Raw genomic sequence first — 11,627 nt, 5'->3', positions numbered from 1 at the left:
TGAAAGACAAGTTTAGAACCAAGACAGAGTTTTACTCTACAATGATGGTAAAATTTCTTTGTTGCTGTACTTGAATGGAAATGCTGCTCCCTCAGAGCGGACACTGGCTTGGCCAGGGAAAGAGAGTCAAAATAAACATTTCCTTGCGGTCAGAATGGTAACAGACTGGTTACATCCTCACACTGGATCCAACTACAACCCTTTTTATTTACACCCAAGCATGATGAATATATGTACAATAGCCAAATTAACAAATATTCCATGCTGTTGTTGTGTATGGATTATGGAGTCAGCCTTTGTTCTGTTGCATGCACCAGCTTTGAAAGAGAGCCTTTGTCAAGGAAAATGGCCTGCTGTTTGTGTCAGTTTCCCTGCCCAAAATGAATTCTGCATTTCTCCCAAAAACACACACTAGGCTTAAGTCTCCCTCTCACAAAGGCGCTCTGTCTGGGTGCCTTCACTTAGAACACAGATTTTATTTATTAAAACTGAGCATGAAATTCAGTGCCATGTTTATACTTAACCATGCAGAACATGCTGCTTCTCAGCAAGATAGGATGGTGAAGATAGTGATGGTGAACTTCCTCCTCCTGCCATGGTACTTCCATTCTTCCACCACCTTGGGTAACTGTCACCACCACCTTAGCGCCAAAGTGCCTTTGGAAACAAAAAAATCCCCTTCATTGCTCAAAATCAGAACAAAGACCTGCAGTAAGATCATCTTTTGAAACATCATATTAAAAAAAATAGATAGTGAAATGGGCTTTGCAGATGGTGGGGGGCTACCTGCTCAGAAGAGCAGGTGGGAAGGAAGCTCAGAGGCATAAGAGTAGATGTACCAGGATTCACCAAAGTCTCCATCCAACTAGCCCCACATTTAGTCTCTTTAGTGGCCAAACCAGATGCCTCACACTTGCTAGTCCTGTCTTAGTACAGTGTGTAGTGATACACACCCAAATACCTCCCTAGCCTCCAGCATTTTGTATCTTAGAGACTTTCAGATCCACAGGTAGCACCTTAATAGCCCTGTCTTGTTTTATTCCATGAGTTGGTCTTCAGTGATTTTTAACATCCACAACATCCTGCAGCAAGGCATTTTACAACTTAATCTCATTTTATGGAAGAATCATCTCCTGCTATCAACTCCTGTCTCAAACTTCTATTCCACTATTTTTCTCTGAGGATTTTAATTCTTTTCTTGGAAAAGACAGTAAATAATTGCATTATGTTGTACTGGATCCAGCCAGAACACCCAGACATTTGTAGGTACCAACTATTTCCAAAAATCTTTTTCCAGAAACATGAAACTATTTTTGCTGCATCTACACCTCCAGTATTTTGAGGAGGGCAAAGAGGCCAAAGCCATGGCATTAATGTAGTAATTTGGCAATAATTAGCTCCTGCAACATGCATTTTAAGACTGTTGCTTTGTCTTCATATGGCTGTGTATTGGTCCTCCAAAGGCTGATGGAGTTTCCATCGCAAGAGACAATCAAACCTGCAGAGCCCACAAACCTTCACCTTTTGTCTCAATGTGTATGAAGTATGCCACAAAGGGAGAAGCCACCAGTGAAGAACAACAAATACATATGATGTAGGCTGAACCAAACATATATCTGAGAAACAAGGGGGGAACCATAGTGGGGGTGACCTAAGTGCAGGTACATCAATCAAAAAAGGAAAGTCCAAGAAGGTGTGCCTCTCCTAATGAGCAGTACAGGCAGGCTGGTAACAATGGACAAGGAGGAGAATGAGATACTCAGCAACTACTTTGCCTCAGTCTTCACTGGCAACTGCTCTTCATACAGCCCTCAAGTGGATGGGGTGGGAGGTGGGGACTGGAGGAGCAGTGTTACTCCCACTGTAATCATAGTTCACAACCAACTGAGGAATCTAAACATTTCTAAGCCTAGACTTAGTGAAGCTTTTTATTCTGTCTCCCACAGTATTCTCCTGGAGAAGCTGGCAACCCATGGTTTGAATGGGTACACTCTTAGCTGGGTAAAGGACTGGCTGTAGGGCCTGGTCCAGAGGATAGTGGTGAATGGAATTTAATTCAGCCGGTGACTAATCAAACTGTTGTTCCCCAGAGGGTGGTACTTGGGCCAGTCCTCTTCAATATCTTTATTGATGACCTGGGTGAGGGCACTGAGTGCATCTTCATTAAGTTTGCAGGTGACGTTAAGCTGGAAGGAATCATCAATTTGCCTGAGGGTAGGAAGGCCCTACAAAGGAATCAGGACAGGCTGGATGGATGGGATAAAGCCAATTGTATGATCTTCTACAATACCAAATACCAGGTCATACACTTTGGTCATAACAACCCCATGCACTGCTACTGGATTGAGGAAGAGTGTCTGGTAAGCTATATGGATGGAAAGGACCTGGGGGCCAACATCTGGCTGAACATGAGCCAGCAGTGTGCCCAGGTGACCAAGAAGGACAGTGACATTCTGGCTTATATCAGACATAGTGCAGTCAGCAGGACAAGGGAGGGGATTGTCCCTCTGTGCTTGACACTGAGGCCACACCTCAAGCGGTGTATTTCAGCTGTAGCTCCATCATAACAGTTGTGAAACAGAGGGTCGCCTCCGCTGGTTCAGATTTTTATGAGTGCTCTTGTTCATCGCTTGTGAAAATGCACAGCTAATGGTGGTGATTATGTTGAAAAATAGTTTGATTTTTTTTTTTTTAAGTTGAGAATTTTCTCTACCAAATAGTGTTATTGTATTCTTTGTAGCTGTTGTAGTTCCCATGGAAATAAATAGAAGGCATTACTTTCGGATCAATCTACAGAAGAGCAGCTCTCCTTGGTCACCACCCAAAATGTGGGGGAAAAAATGTTTATCACAGACTTTCTTCATTTCTTCTGGCTACAAAAGGATCTGTGAGTAAAAGGAAGTAAAACATGGGACCAAAGCCATGGGTGGTCACTGAAATTGGCTTCTGCTATTGCGAGCAAACCCTCATCAATTGCTTCCCATACAGCAGAGAAGCTCCCTTTTAACTCAGCTTAGGGTTTTTTTTTCCCCTTTCATCTCCTGACAGAAATATCACTTTTCTTACTACTAAAGAACCTCTTCCTATTTCCAGAGTAAATGTGTTCATTCCTCATTAACACCCATTTGTTCCTATGCCAGCATAGTTCACAAACTTCAGGAGCTGGGGGGATTTTGTTCCCACATGGCACAGACACCTTTCCTGAAATGCTTTAAGATGATCACCTCCCCCTCTAAACCTTCATTTTGTTACACTCCATCAGCCAAGCTCTTTTAATCTCACACTGTAACACACCGCTGTCATTCCCATTCTCTACATCTATTTCACTTTACACTGACCATTCTAGGAAATACTGAGAACTACCCACAGCATTACAATGGATACTCCTAGCTGAGTTGCTAGCAGATGGGACCTGTACCCCAGAGAGCTGCAGATAAAAGCAGAAGGCTCTCCTTCCAGAGCTGGAAACAATTCCAGGCTGATGAATCTTAATGCAACCAGTTTATGAGGTAGGGACAGGGAGCTCACATCACCTGTACCCACAGTTTGGTGAAAGACATCTCACCTGTGGATAAAACATCTGTGAATGTCCTCTCCTGGGTTTGTAACTGGTCCCCTTACCCAAAGCAAGTGACAGAAAGAGCGGCTTTGCTGTACTTGGATGAGTATCAGGCACACAGAGTAAGACAGATTTATAGGGCAGCCAGAGCACTGACCCAGTACAAAATGATCATAGAATTAGTAAGGTTGGAAAGACCACTGAAATCATCTTGTCCAACCATCAACCCATGATGACCCACTGATCTGTATTTTGAGAAGACTGGCGTGGCTGAATGCATCAGTACCAGGACTGTAGTACTAGAAAGTCCCATTGCACAGGAAACATGTCCATTAATCCTATACAATGCACTAGGCTGAGATAATGTGTATTACATGGGAATCAGGAGGCTTTAACCAACTTGTTAAGTGCAGTGGACTTGTGTTCTGGAAGCTTTTAGCCTCTTTATAACCACATTCAAGATGCAATCATTGTTGCTGTGGAAATAAACAAGATGGGATATAGAGAAAGAAATGCTATCAAGTGGAGATGAGGCAATGGGAGCAGATGAGCCCTTATAGAACAAAGGGCTCTCTCGTTCTCGTGTCTAACAGAACAAAATATGAGGCAGAGTGACTGAAAACACCTTACAAAAATTGACTGTGCTTAGCTACGTTATGTAATAGGACATCAGCAGGTCTTTATCTAAATTACACAATCAGAGGCATATCAACCATTCTGTGTTTCCAGCCTTCATAAGTGTTCTCTTTTTTTTTTTTTAATCTGCTTTCCATTACAGCATCTGAAAATGTCTGCCTAAATCCTGGTGTTTATATGCACCATTATTGACTTGCAAACACTAGATTGCTCCCCAGAGTTCTTCCTTAATCTCCTGTGGCTCAGAGAACACGAAAACACCGAGATTATCGTGTATTTGATATTACAGATAATGTCTTCATCTTCAAGGCTCTAAACCCTCCCATGGCCCCTCTGTCAGGTAAATTCAACACTTTGAAACTCATAACCAGAAAGTACTTCTCTTCTGCATCCTGACCTTTGCTGTAACCATTGCAAATGGATGGAGTGCAGAGACAAAAAGTTCCCAACTCCTTCTGTGCAGCACATGCTCTTAACCCTCAGCTGCTGTTGGAAACAAGTTCTGCTTTAACCCAAGCAGGGACAAACACAAAAACAGCTTTCATTATGAGACCTTGGGATGACAATTCCTGCAGCTGTGCAGTGATGACGTTCTCAGCACAGCAGATCTCTATTTAAATCCAGCTAATTGCCATAAAGAAGAATGTCTGCAGAAACATTCACTTATCACAGGCATTCCTGAGCTCTTCTGCAGCCCTATTTCCATGTCAGGAACCCTAGAGGTTTCTGCACTCCTGAGAATGGGGCATAACCAAAAGAACATGAGGAACTTGATGTGGGTCCCAGAACAGCAGGAAGCAACAGCTCGGGGGGGGGGGGAAAGGATCCAGATTTTGATGTAGATAGTGCAAACACAGAGACGGGAAGGCCAATCAGTATTGGGCAGTAGTCTTCTCCACTGAATTATTTACTTTTTAAGAGCTCAGTTCAGCTGCAGTCATGTTTCTCTTAACCCTTTTAACCTCTTTTGCTGTGGTAATGAGCAACAAGGGGCAGCTCTAATATGGGGATGGGAGCATAAGCCACCCCCAACTAAGACCAGGTGTGTGACATCAGTTTTTGGCCTGAGTCAAAGGAGAAAAAAATGGCCAGCGGTGGATCAGAAGAGAAAAAGCAGCTCACAGTCACAGCAGTCTTGGTGTAATCAAAGGGAGACTTGGTGCATGTTTGGGATAGAGTTAGAGTGACAGGGCTAAATGGAAATACCAATACAGACATGTAAACACCTTTGCTGCTCATACCCCCTCAAGGCAGCGGCTGAGGAGCCCAAGGAAAGCTCAGGCTGCTTCTTGTGGATACGAGATCTCAAGGTGCAAAGCACATTAGAGATCCATAATGCCTGCATCCCCTCAGCCATACCACGCCTACATCCAGCCCTGGACACACATGCACAATGTGGCTTTATTCCCACAAAGGAGCATTTTTGTGCTCACTGTTCGCCCCCGTGCTCATATCTGCTGCGGTCATGTCAGTGGAAACAAGGAGCTTTTCCACAGAGTCCTATTTTCTCTCCTTGCCTCGTCTTTGTGCTTCACTCCTGCACAGTGGCCATCATTTGTCTTCCACAGGCAAGTTTTAGGGTCGTGATCACTGTCCATCTCATGTCTAGATGAGGAAGTGTGACAAATGTAAAGCATGAGAGTAAAGATGAGTTAAGCAGCAACACATGGGGAGATTCAGACTGGATATAAAGAAAAAGTTTATGGTAAGGGTACTGAGGCCCTGGCACAGGTTGCCCAGAAAGGTGGTGGATGTCCCATCCCTGGAAACAGCCAAGGTCAGGCTGGACGGGGCTCTGAGCACCTGATGGAGCTGTGGGTGTCCCTGTGCATTGCAGGGGAGTTAGACTAGATGAACTTTAAGGGTCCCTTCCAACACAAATGATTCTATGATTCTATGCAAGGAAACAAGCTGTCTTGTTGTCACTTATCTACCTTGGGTATAAGGCCATGAAGAGATGGTTTCCTGCACACAGAACTGAAGCTTCCCTGCTGCCCCGTGGCCCTAAGGACTCAGCTGATAAATGCAGTAAATGATCCACTGCCCAGTACATGCAGACATTGAGTAGGAGAGCAATCTCCAACCTGATGGTGAAAATGCCCAACATGGTCTCATGCAGGAGACAGAAGGAGAAGGAAGACTCATAGGTCCCACCACGACGTGAGCAAGGTGTCCCACCTCCCCCCCCCCCCCCCCCCGCAGCCAACCCCAGCTGTGTGCCATGGCAGCCCCAAGAGGAAAAAGGCAGAGGAGAAGAAAAATGGGCTCAAGAACAAAAAAGATCTGCGGTCCCTATTCTTCTTTGCACACCAAAGCAGCAATAACATACAGAAGAGAGATGTTGGCTAAAGCAAAGACAACAGAAGCAGCAAAAGATAATCAGTATTCCCTAACCAAAAAATAGAAATAGCTCTTTTAAAATCAGAATAAATCCTCAGAGAAAGATTCCAGGGGACACATCCATTTTTTTCTGCAATGCAGTTCTGTAAAACAAATGATCTACCTGTTTGAGTATCACGTAAGATACTGGTTGGAAACATTTCTTTTAAATGATGAGCTGTGTGTGCTGCCATCCTCAATAGACGCAGCCTTCTCCCATTTCTCTCCTCTCTCAATAGAAACAAAGCAGCATTTATGAGCAAAGAGTAAAATCTCTGGTCTCATTTTCCAATTTGAAGACTCCGAGGTGCTCATCACTGTGTTCTTCCCATATAACTATCCTCCAGCCTCCCGTAATTGCACTCAGCAGTACGAAGCTTGGCACTTAGCAGCTTGCAGCAGCTCTCTGCAGCACAATGATCAGGATTTTCATGTCAGCTCTCCTTCTCCTCCCATCCATGATTTTTTCCTGCTGGATTTCTGTCTGGATGGCAAAGCCACTACCGCGTGGCTGCCCCAAACCAGCGCAGAGATGCTGAGGGAGGCAGCATCCTGACCTACAAATAGAAAGTATCTTTGCCACCTAACTCTCCCCACTTGGCTGATAACATGTAGGCTTAGCTCCAGTCTTACACTGCTCATCTGTAGAGCTGAAGAACTTTGCTAAGGCTGAGGGAGCTGGGGCTGTTCAGCCCCAGAAGAGAGGGCTCCAGGAAGACCTGAGAGCAGCATTTCAGCATCTAAAGGGGGGGCTGTAAGAAAGAAGGGGACAGACTCTTCAGTAGGATCTGTTGAGAACGAACAAGGGGGGATGGTTTCTAACTTAGATTCAGACTGGATATTGGGGAAAGCTTTTAACAGTGAGGGTGGTGAGGCGCTGGCATGGGCTGCCCAGTGAGGTGGTGGGTGCCCCATCCCTGGAGACACCCAAGACCAGGCTGGACCTCCAGCCTCCAAAACTTCCCCACCAGGACCGGAGCCGGACCCTCCCTCATCGCCCCGCCTCCGCCCCGCCTCTAAACCGGGCGCGGCCGCCGCGGCGGGCGGATGGGCAGAGCTCGGTCGGTGCGTGCTCCGCTGGAGGTTGGCTGCTCGCTGCCTCCTGTCCGCAGGAGATCGCCGCGGTAAGAGCATCGGGACCGGGGGGGATGCTCGGTAGGAGCCAGTAGGAGGAGTTGAGCTGTAATTTCCCTCCGTGGATTGCAGCCCGGCCGGGAGTCCTCTCCCAGAGCTAAATCGGCTGTGTGCAAGGCGGTGTGAGGGGAAAAGCCTCCGTGCCCGGTCGGAGGCATCGCTCAGCCGCGGGGGAGCTGCAGGTGCGGTGGCTCTGCGGGGGGGTGGGACGCGGCGCGGGGTGCGGGGATACCCCGTGCCACGTACCGGTGATGGAGCGGAGCGGGGAGGTGGCGGCACGGGCCGGTCGCAGTATTGCGCTGGGTTGGTCCGGATTGCAGCAGGTGTGAGCTGAGGTCCGCTGGGGCTGCGGACAGCCGCTGTCTGCCCCGGGTTTCGGCTTTTATTTTGAAGCATTCTTCGGTTTTGGGGCAGGGTTTCCCAAGTCCTGCCCGGCTGTACATACTTCCCTCGTTCCACGTCCTCCCTTCTGCGCTCTGCGCTGATGAAGTGCTTTCTTGCAACATCAGCGCCAGGAACTGAATTCCAGAGGCAGGGGGCGGAGGAGGCGTGCTGGGGTACTTTGATCTGCGAGAAGTACCTCAAAACCGTGCATCAACCTGCTGAGGCCGGGGGATTGCTTTGAGCATACACTGCGGGCTGTGCTACTCGCTCGGCTGTCGGTGGAGGAACTTGTAACTGAAGTCGGTTATAAAGAAAAGTTGGAATCAGCCGCAGTAAGGTCGCAGCCATCCTACGGAGCACAGTCTAAGCTCCCCGGTTGCTAATCTCATTTTCTCTTCCATCCACATCAGTTTGGTTTTCCACTACGCAGCTGCCAAAGTTGAGGTGGCGTCAGGGAGCTGTAGGCGGCCGGGAGCCTGGGTAATGCCTTTTGGTGCTGTTGTAAGTGAATAATCCCCTTCCAGGCTGCTGTCCAAGAATTTTGCTTCAAAAATGTGAGCACTGTACAAGGGCCATTGTGTAAAAGATCATCTGAATGTAGGACAGGAAGGGGCCTGGCAGGTCAGCAGATTGAACACCAAATGATATTATGCCTTATTGCACACCGCTGTGATCCGTTTCTCCCCGTTCTCCTGGGAAAGGTACCTTTCAGAACTTTGCTGAATGGATAATACAGCATTTCTTCCAATATGTTTCTTTCTCTCACTTTATATTGGCACGATGATTATTTAGTTCTCCTTATTGTTCTCTTTTCCTTTCTTATCACAGTATAGAAATAGTTGCTTGCTTTGCATTGTGCAGTGGCAGACAAGCTGGGACTTGCTATCTGCTCCCATATAGCAGGCTTCAGCTGCTGCAGGTCCCCAGCAGCCCCATGCTGTGTGTCTGGCTTCTGAAAGGATGTGAGTGAGCTGCAGGTTGCATCGGGTACTGCTTGTGCTGTGACTCCTGATCTGGAGACTGATCCCTCTCTAGTAGGCATTGAAATAAGCATCTTCCTCGGGCTCTTTCAGTCCTGTAATGGGAGTGAGAAGCTGAAACTTTTACAGCATATCCCCATGCTCTGGACTGCTGCACCCTCCTCCTGGCTCTCTCCTACTTTCCTGCTTCTTCCCATGACAGTGCTGTAAAGGGAGGTATTGGGTAGGACAGGGTCTCCCCCACTTTCAGTGCTGACTCCACCACTGCTTCCTTTCCACATGAGTGGCTGTCTGCTCCCTGTGGATGTGTACTCTGTTTATTGCAATTGCTCTCTTTCTTTCGCCTTGGCTCCCAGCTTTGTTGCAAGCTGTGCAGCAGGTGGCTGTGCTTCAGAGGTGTTGGAAATGGAACTCTGCCCTTTCCTTGTGTGCCAGCCACGCATGGTAGGTTTCTCAGAGTGACCATGTAGAAAATTTTTCTTATCAGAGCAAACTAAGTTGCATATTGTCCCTCTTTCCCCACCATTTACTTCCATATCTCCAATTATTTACTTGCTCTGCGACAATTATTCTGTTGATGAGGGATTTTTAATCAATCATTGCACCTCAACCAGCCATGAGATGGGAGTCACTGATTTCCACTGTAGTGGATTGCAATGCAATGCAATAGATTAGGCAGCAAACATAGAATTGCTAAGGTTGGAAAAGACTTCCAAAATCATCTAGTCCAACTGCCAACCCATCACCTCCATGCCCACTAAACTGTCTTAAAGAGCTGGAGCAAGTCATGCAACTTCAGGCAGCCTCAGGGCTTGTATCTGGGCTCAGATTGAGCTCCCAGTTAGATCCTTGTCCTTACTATTTGCAATAAGGTCTATCAATAATGATTCAGTGGAAGTAGCACCCGCTGAATCAACACAGTTAAATCATAGCATCGCTCAGCGGTGCTGAGCAAATCCAGCTCCACGCAGTGCAAAATGCCACAGTGGGCAGATGCAAACAAGCCCATCATAAAGAGATATCTGCATTCCATTTGCTAACACTGTAACATTGTGTGCACTGTTTTATCTGATTAGGTGAAAATGGGCTAGATTCTGTGCAGCAGCTCGGTGCAGCCTTGCAGCCCGATGCCCCTTGTGCAGGAGGGGTATTGTCCCCAGAATGCTCAGTGCCTCAGGGTGAGCGTTACTAGGTGCTTCTGACCTAATCCATTCTGTCCTTCTGTATTACCCACCGAACTATTATTGCAGTGTCTCTCAGCATTGCACGTGCAACAGAGCAAGCAGGCAGTTCCCTATTTCACTGCACTGAGAGCTCTTGGGTCCCAGGCTGGCAACCAAGATGCTAAGACCAAACTGGGAGAAGAAAGAAAATAAGATGAGGTTATGAGCCTTGGCTTTGCCCTTCTTCCATAAGGTGACACCTTGCTGGTAGGGCTGTTCTGAGCTTAGGTGTGGTTCTTGTCACAGCATTCCCATTCCAGCTGTGGAAGAGTGATGGAAGGAAGAGAACAAAAAGCAGTACGAGAATGCTTTGCAAAAAGGGGTCACCGCATTTGTGCAAGGAAAGTTCCTGGTCAAGGCTGCATATCGCCTGGCTCTCTGTTCCTAGGAAAAAAAATAACCACTGAGCAACAGACAAGCCTTGTCATTGCTACCAGATGTCATTGGCGTAGACAAGGAGCCGATTTTGTGGAACTGAATGTAGAAACAAATAGGGTGTGTGGAATTCATGAGCTACTGAGTCATCGCCTGTGGCGTGCAGGAGTGGCTGCAGTTAGAAAGGATTGTACAATGTGGCAGGTTTGCTGCTGTTTAGTCTTCATATCCCTTCCTATCTGCAGAGAGAGCTCTGAAAGAGGGTCTGCTTTTAGCAGCCCAGTGATTTTTCTATTTGATGTAACCAGTGGTGTTCAGCTATTTCTGGTAGTTTGATACCTGCGCTGACATTTCACAGTGCTGGAAATACTGAAGCCTCAAATCGATGTGAATCTTAAGCAGGCAATGTGTTTGCAGAAAGCTCTGTAGCATTTTTGTGGTGGTGAATTGCTCTGGGAAACCTGCTGAGCTGATAAAGGGGAGCGGGCAAAGCCAACAGGACTGGGACTCGGTGGGTGACACTTGGACTCCAGGATTGAGGCACTCAATGGACTCCAGGGTGTTTTAAAAGCACCCAGTAAGTTGCAGCTCACTTCCGAGGGGACTTTGTGCCAGCACTGTGTCCAATAAAAAAATAAAGGCAAGTGAAGAGCTGCCAGATCTTGGTTGCATGACACAATCGACTTGGTATGGGTATAGTGGGTGTCACCAGGTGGTGCTATTTAGCATTGACTTCCCTTTTATTCTTCTCACCACGACCATTATTTTGACTCATCTGAGTGTTAAGTGGTATTAATTTGGGAAAATGCTTAAAGGCAAATAAACCATTTGCTCTCTGCAGTGCTGCTCCATTGGAAGCTGTTGTACAGGGGCCCTTGGTCAGTCCTTTGTGCTAGAAGGACTTTCCCAAAAGGGACGCAAGATAAACTCCAGCTGCTTAGAGCGCACACAGCTTCA

At 46.9% G+C, this 11,627-nt stretch overlaps 1 protein-coding gene across 4 annotated transcripts in view; it reads left to right on the top strand.

The window, feature by feature from the left end:
- Positions 1-7,598: 7,598 nt before the first annotated feature.
- LOC140252778 (inverted formin-2-like) overlaps positions 7,599-11,627 on the top strand; it is a 37,738-nt gene continuing 33,709 nt past the window's right edge. For 2 of the 4 annotated variants that reach the window (XM_072337834.1, XM_072337835.1), the window contains exon 1: positions 7,599-7,698. The gene's annotated coding sequence lies outside the window, so the exon portion shown is untranslated. The remainder of the gene's footprint in view (positions 7,699-11,627) is intronic. The other 2 variants (XM_072337836.1, XM_072337838.1) reach the window with 1 other exon arrangement.

This window comes from Excalfactoria chinensis, chromosome 5, assembly GCF_039878825.1.
Source record: "Excalfactoria chinensis isolate bCotChi1 chromosome 5, bCotChi1.hap2, whole genome shotgun sequence".
Taxonomy (NCBI): domain Eukaryota; kingdom Metazoa; phylum Chordata; class Aves; order Galliformes; family Phasianidae; genus Excalfactoria; species Excalfactoria chinensis.
Note: the sequence above shows the minus strand (reverse complement) of the source record. Positions and strands in the feature narration are given on the sequence as shown.